This window comes from Rissa tridactyla, chromosome 9, assembly GCF_028500815.1.
Source record: "Rissa tridactyla isolate bRisTri1 chromosome 9, bRisTri1.patW.cur.20221130, whole genome shotgun sequence".
NCBI classification, from domain to species: Eukaryota; Metazoa; Chordata; class Aves; order Charadriiformes; family Laridae; genus Rissa; species Rissa tridactyla.
Genome location: NC_071474.1, coordinates 31,714,527 through 31,722,826, shown reverse-complemented (window position 1 = coordinate 31,722,826; position 8,300 = coordinate 31,714,527).

Below are 8,300 nucleotides of genomic sequence, written 5' to 3'. Positions count from 1 at the left end.
GTTCTTCTTTGCTGTCCTGTCATTTACATTTTTTTCATAATTATATTTAATAAATATCACATTATAAGGAATGAAAAAGAAATATAGCCTTTGATGCAATGACAAATCACCCACTGTTGTTCTTAGTTTGTAGCTACAGAGATACACACCAGTCAACCTCTCCTTCACAAAAGGGCCTGGTAAAAACAAACAGCTCTCCTTAGTGCTATTTATCTTTCAAGATTCTTCTCCATAGTGGAGTTGTGGCAGAATTTTTTGACAGAGAGGGAGAGAGACAGTAGCATTTTTCCTATAAAGAAACCTTTATTGGATTGGGGGAGGAGAAAATTTGGCTGATACACATGATTTGGAGATCTCAGTGCTCCTTTCACAAGAATGGAAGATGATAACAGATGAAGGGACCTTTGAGGGACTCCAGAACTATGCACACCTCTTATTTTATGTTAGTCTAATAAAAGTGTAGCTACTTCTACATTCAGCTGTCTAGTTCAGTTGGCAAGAACTCCATTTTTCAATAAATCATTTTCAAGCCTCTTTTGATATCCATTCCCTTGTGTCAATGATAGGTTTCTGAAAAAGCAAAACCAAAAAACTCTCCTAGGCTGTTTTTCAGTGGTAAGTACTAGATACAATGGATCCCGAATGCTGTCATGCACTTACAAGCAATCGTAACTGTATAGTGTGCTTATAGTAACAGAACTCCCAGTACTGTCTCTCCTAAGTAACATGACATAGTATTTGAGGTACTAGCTGGAGCATAGGAACCTGAATTGTGTTCTCAGTTGTTGCTCTTCCTCCCTCATGTATGACCCAAGCATGTCACCCTGGGCCTGTTGCCTATCCTGTTCCTCATCTGCTTTGTTTGAAAGTTCTTCAGAGGACAAAACGTGTCTTACCGAAGTGAGGCATCATTATTTGAGAACTGTGTACTACAGTATTACTACGTGGATAAAGATAGATCATTCAGTGCTTTTGTACAACATATGTTTCTTACGTACCCTATAGTACAAAATAAAGCTAACTGTTGGCCAGCCACCAACTTTTAATGCACAGCCCTTTGACCTCTTCATTACAAAGTTTACCATCTGCCCAAAGGGTAGCAACTATAGTGGCATTTGTGACATCTGTCACTACTGCAAACTTTTCACCATCATATATTATCAGTGATCACAGAACTCAGGCATGATGGACATTTACCTGATGTTCTTTTTAATCTGATACAGTTTTTCCCCCTAACTTTGGCATGAGAAGGTTATAGTGAGAGATTCTTTAATTTGTAATAGGATTTGCTTGGTTTGTACACTTCTATCATGTGTGGTATCATACATGGAAGTACGACTCGAGTATAAGGATCACACATAAAGCCCTTGATCAGGTTACTTCAACCTTTTTTATCTACCTGTACATAAAACACCTATCATATTATGCCTCATCCAAGAGTATTTCAAGCCTTAGCATATCATAAACTTTAAATAAAACAGATCTGTAATTGTCATTATTGCTAATTACTTTACTTGGTCTTGTAATGCCAGTCATGTAGTCCACTCATGGAACTTTTGTTTAGTTGACCCAAACTCATGACTTAGTAAATTACATGACTTTCTAAAGAAGAGTATGTAAATAAAAGTATACAGTATTTTGTATTTAGAATAACATAAATGTGCTGTCTTCTCACCAGTCAACTAAGTATAAAAACACTTTTTACACATAAGCTTTAATATGTTAGGCATTTTGCTGCCTTCCATGCTGACCAAGGAGTACATTTACATGCATTACACGCCACATTCATTGCAAGCTAATGCATTATACAAAAATAATTTTAAAAAATTAAATATTTACGTTCCTTTGAAGATTTAATACCAGATATCCCTAATGGCTGCATTTTCTCAGTTCTACACTTTGCAGTAATTGCTTTCCTCACCATGTAGTCTTCGGTGATTTCCAATTAATTGTCAACCCATCTGACAACCTTTACTCTGTGGTTTTTTTCTGGCTTATAAAAATCACGTAGCAGATTTAAAAAACATCATGGCAAAGTTTTTGACTGCTTATGAATCTGAAAATGCTACACAGACATTAATTAAGTCACATAACAATATTTATCACATATTACTATGGTTGATGCAGGTACTCTGTAGACTGCATATGTGTAGGCAATTCAAAGCACAGTCTCATAGGCATTCCCAAGCCTGAGTTTCATTGGTAAAGTCCACTTAGCAATTAGTGAGAAATTTATCTTGTAACATCCAGAATATGACACAGCACCCAGAAAATAGCGGCAGAAAATGCTGGTCTCCATCTGGAGGCGTGGGTTCAAACTGGAAGAGGGTAGATTTCGCTTAGATATTGGGAAGAAATTTTTCACTATGAGGGTGGTGAGACACTGGAACAGGTTGCCCAGGGAATTTGTGGATGCCCCATCCCTGGTAAGTGTTCAAGGCCAGGCTGGACGGGGCTAGGAGCAACCTGGTTTAGTGGAAGGTGTCCCTGCCCAGGGCAGGGGGGTTGGATGATCAAGGTCCCTTCCAACCTAAACCATTCTATGAAAATCTATGTCTGACAGATGTTAAGTCGTACCAAAAGCTACTCATCCCATTGAGTCTTCATATCCTTTGTACATACAGACTTTATAGAGGGTTTAATACTACTTTTTTCTCTAGAAAACAGGAGGTAGGGTGTCTTGTGCCACAATGCCTTTGCTGAAGCAAATAGTAACGAGAACCACTGAAAAGAAGAGAAAACATTACAAAACTTAGCTGTACTGGCTCTGTTTGGTAGAGTTTCATTTTAGGCCCTAATCACAGGAACGAGACTTGTTCTAAATTGTTTGCATTTGCCTCTCAATATCTGGAAATTTGCTCGTTAAGTGTTCAGGTGGAGGAAAAAACCTTCTCAGGTGCAGAAAGAAGTAATGCTGTGCAGTCAGTGGAAAGAAACATTCAAACAATTATACACCCTACTGCTTGAAGTCATATTAAAACAATCTATAAGCTAATTCAATGCTAACACAATGTCTCATAAATGGTAAACGGGCCGGATGAACATCCTGGCTGAGCAGGCTGGATGAACAACTTTCCAAGTTAAGAAATACAGTATCATTGCGTTGTTCAACAAGGTTTTAACTGCCAGTTATCCTTTTATACCTGGTATATATAATCAGTGTTTCCAGCACAGATTTGCTTCCAGAACGTGTGTCAGACAGTTCAGAAAAGATTACATTCTCCAGCATTTCCTGTAATTTTCACAGTGGTTCTTTAATCTTTCCAGTAAAATGTACATTTGGACTACTTGTCCCTAGTTCTAAACATAGTGCTTAGGAGAAACAGATCGTAAAGAAAGGAAAACTTACAACTAGCAACTAAGATTCTGAAGTTTGACAATCTTTTACCTGTCTTATTTGATTCCTGTATTTTTTTCTGGTTAGTGGAAGATAATCAAATGGATTAAAATGGAGGTATAAGACAGTTCCAGTACAAGCCTAACCCCTGCTCCCTTCTCCTCACCTCCACCAGCCCCAGCCACAATTTATAGTCAGTCCTGTGGGTTTGGTGTCAAACATACAAAACTTGTGCAGAAACACTGAATTAATGCTAGAAATAGCTGGGTTATTTCAAAACCCCCCCTCATCTTATTTAAAGTCATGTTCCTAGCTAGTTTTGGGTAACTAATTAGATGTTATTAAAAACACAAACCAGCACCGATATCATTGCATAACAGCACCAATTACATTACAATTGTAAAAGACATTGAATAAATATCATCACTGAGGTGATTTACCCAGAGTCCTCACTACAAATAGGTTGCAGCTTATACAAACATGGAATCCACAGTCTCACCTCTTTCACTGTCCACAGTCAGCCAGTTTAGGCCTAAAGTTTTATCCAAATAGGAAGTAAACAAAGAAAGCCCTAAATAAATAATAGGGGAATAGGGACTTTGAGAGTCTAAGATATCTATCTAGGCAGTAGAGAACCATAGCAGAATCCTGATAAGATCTAAGAGAGCAAGTTAGCCAAATTTTACTTGAGAAACAGAGAACAATATGATTAAAAATTAGAACTGTACCTCATTCTACTCCAGTTCTAAATGTTGAAGTTTTTTATAATTTCACACAGGGCCATGATAGTATAAAGAAGGCAACAGAGTAACCTGCTACTGGCAAGTGTGACAGTCACAAATAATTTTGGTTGAGCATTGTAAAACTTTGAATTGCTGGATTTTGATGTTGATAAAGGAAAGAAAAGCCCTTTACATGGAAGATAACAGGGCACAAACAATCTGGATACTGATTAAAAACTAGGTGAGGAAGGAGAGGAAAGGCATTCAGAAGCTGAAGATGCTAGTTGGCTCAAATTGTCAAACGAGGTTTACAGGGACCAGCAGTACAAGGTGTAGGAACTCAGCTGAGAGTCAGATTTAATGTGGTTAGTCTATTTAAGGAAGGTATTCTTGATTTTCTTTCTTTTCCCCATTAATTTACTAGCAGTTAGCTATGTGAATGTTTAAAGGTTTGTTTTTGAGTAAGTACCTTTATGTTTGGAGACAAAAGATTGAAAAAGTGAACCCTGAGATCTCAAATCAAAACAATCCAAGTTGTGTTCTCTTAATTCTGTAACATTTTGGGCCCTAAGTATGTTTTTTGCTTGCTTGGAAATGGCTGTGGGATGTTGTAGAATTGCCTGTCATAGAAGAGGCTGCCTCAGAGTTTAGCAAGCGGCTAAAACAAAGATCTATTAAAAATAGCAATTTGTAAATCAAATTACTGTAGGCCCTACTAATGTTGTCTCCTATTTTTCATTTGATGGACTTCTGATTGACTAATTTCCTCATCTCCAAGTGTCTCCTTCCGTGTGAATCTCTCTTTTGTAAGGTAACCATGCTACTACATGGGCAAATTTTTTCAGTATTATATGGGCAGAAAGATAGTTTTTATAACTGGCAGCTCTTTAAACTGATCTTCGAACGTGCAAATCCTGATGAGCTTTTTTTTTTGGTGTGCTTTGTGCTTCGTTGTCTCTAATAGTAGCACAGCCAAGATGTCTCAGGGAGCATCATTAAAAATGTGACTGTAGGTACTGTTTCAAACTAAATATTCTGCCACTGCAACTCATCTAATTCTTCTGTTAACATGGCAGTTAAATAGAGCATTTTCTCACAACTGTCTTGATTCTGTGGGGTGAAAAAGGGTAAATAGGGATTATCAACTTTCTAACTTTTTTGTTATTTCCTTTTTTCTTGTGAGGCAAAATTGTTGAATCTAATCTTCTTCAGAAAATTTTCCACTTAAAGAATAAACACAAGCATCTCATTGCAATTTTCTTAAAGAACTGATAGGAAACTGTAAAATTTGAAGATGATGCTTAATGCTGCCTTGCAGGCTTAGCAATCATTGCTTACAGGTCTTTCAGTTGAAAATTCAGCTGGCTGCCTAGTCCCTGAGATACTTTTAAATTAATACAACTTCCAAATACTTTTTTTTCATAATTTTTCATGATGTTTCTATTTGATGAAAAAGTAAAGCAAAGCAAACTGTGGGGATAAAGTTAAACATGAAAATCATGAATGCTGTAAAGCCAGGGAACATCAGTGAGGGATCTCCAGTTTGCAGATGAAATGACAGCATCATCTTTCATATCCTGGAGTATCAGTAGGATCAACTGTAAGATTCATTAGCTGGGATATTCGAAGAGAAGTAGATGAAATAATGCTCCTGGTGCTACTTGCATTAAATTATAACTTCATTTTAGTAAAAATGGAGTAGTATTGTAGATTTGAAAACCTACAGAGCTAATAAATATTTTAAATACATTTAAATATAAATAAATAAATATGTAAAAATAATGTTGGAAGAATGTTTAAATATTAGAAGAAACTCTCAGCTTTTTCACATTGCTGTCTGCAAGCCAAAGTAAGTTCATTTATCTCTTTTTTTTTTTACAAAATTATTTTAGGTCTGGAATATATCTGGAAAAGCCAAGACAAGAAAAGACTGCCCAAAAAGACAAGGTGGTACATACCATCTGTCATGCATCCCCAAATGTTAATTACTTATGAGTAAGATTTAAGATCAAAATGGGAATGAAAATGATCTTCAAAGAGTAACTGAAGAGCCATGGCTGTAATTCAGCTCTCTGTATGTCTTGATCCTCTTTTTCTAACACTTCAATTGAAGTATGATACTTCGACTTTTTACGGATTCCATATTTCAGCACATGCTACTCAACTGGTAAAAATTTTTGCAGCACTAAAGGGCATTATCTATTTGGAATGAATGTTACAGGAAGTTTTGTATTTATACAAAATTCAGATTGCAAATAGGGGTCTTTAAACAGGTAATTTTTTCCCTTTTGGTACTATGTAAAAAGAAATAACAGTTAATTACTTCATATTTCATCGATATTATTAAAACTACAGAATGGTTGGGATAGAAGAAAGTAAGACAAAGCTATTAATCTAATTTGGAACCTATAGATGTGAATTGTTGGATCCAAAACAGCTGAGTAATTCTGGTTCCAGGTTACATCCAAAACTGAACAAAGTATATTCTTTTACCCTTAAGACATAGAATAATTTTCTGTAATAACTTCTGTTCACTCAAGATTTTGCCCTGAGAGGAACAAAGACTGCACAAAAATATCTAATCTTCAGAGGTTTCTGTACCTTACAAGGAAAAATTCCTGCACAGAGAATAATCACTTGAAAAGAACTTATTTACTTAGCCCTCAGACAGAAGAGTTTATGCACACACAGAAAATCCAGATAGTGTCTTAAACAGTCTTGTATATCGCACATGCAACCTCTATTCACTGCTCAAAAAATGAGTAACAGAACTTCAAAATAGCTGTACGCGAGCATCTCTCTGGAAGGAGTTAAACCTAAGTGTATCTATAAAGTGTTTCCCAAAAAGCCTAATAGCACTTTATAGTATAAGAATGGAAATCGTAATGTTCGGATTTTCTTCGAAGAACTGTTTCTTTGTATCCTTTGCTCAGAAAAGGCAAACTAGCTGTTCAAAGACCCTTGTTTTGCTTAGGAATGTTTTTGTTGTTACTGCCCCACAGTGGCTCATTGGAATATGTATGCCGGGCGGTTGTTTTTTTCTGCTTGAGCAGGCATTTGAAGAGAGGGAGGGTTGCCAGGGAATCTTTTATTTTCACTCAGTCTGCCTTGCTAATGATCTACAGTTATAGGCAAATACAGCTATAATCCAAGATCACATTTTCTTTCACATCCTTATTAAAAAGCTAATGTATTCCTCTTCGCAATGTATAGATTATATTTTCCTCTTACAAATGGTTCTTTAGATTGGATGAAATAGAAAGATTTAGTAGATAAATGGGAGACTGATTCGGAGAACAGACATTTCATTGAGTCCTACTAGTGACAGTGGATCCTGCAGTATGCCATGAATGGTAAAAACCTCAATGAGTGTAAATACACATCCGTGTATGTAAATACTCTTTTTTCACACACTGTTCCTCTGTACATACTTTTCTTTAATATGACTTATTGTCAGAACAAAAATAAAGCTACCTTACAATCTCAATAAATGTTGTTCTGTATATGTATAATTAAGACACATGTTTAACAATCAGGAAATCATTTTTAGGTTAGCAGTCTGATTGTTTCGCTAATATTATGATTTGGCACAGCTAACACATTGCACAAAGAACCAGACTCTCCTGTGCGCTGGGCTTTGGACTGCTCTGCCAGCATCACCCATCTCCCAAAGCAAAGAGGAGGCTCCAGTCACACGCATTCTTATACCAATGCAACACTTTGCTGCAACTGTAGTCAGCAAAATGAAGGGTTAGCCTAGGGTATTACAGTGCCAGTTTAACCTCCTGGCCCTCTTAGCAGTGAACATAGTACCTTAGTTCCATACAGAGACACTGGCCTTTGTGCACGGAAGCATCAGCATCGTAGCAATATAAGAATAAGTAAAAAGTTACTTTTTTTCCATTATTTTTCCTACCACTTCTTGCAGATTTGAGTTCAGATACACTTAGTTCTGTAGTCAAATACATGTTCAAATTCAATCAGATTTAAATAGGAAAAAGTACCCTGGAATTCACAACTGCTTTCAGTCAGTGAAGCAGGGAGAATGTTACAAAATACTAAGTCACCCTTCATTCTGACCTTGATTTGCAATATACAATTTAGTGTGTCTCACATCACATCAGATGTTCATTGGGTTAAAAAGATCAGTGAGCTTACCTGCCAGTACATATGTAGCTTACCTCTTTGTTTTGAGTTCAGCTTGTCAGCGTACTAGTGATCTGTGCTCCATCTGTACATGG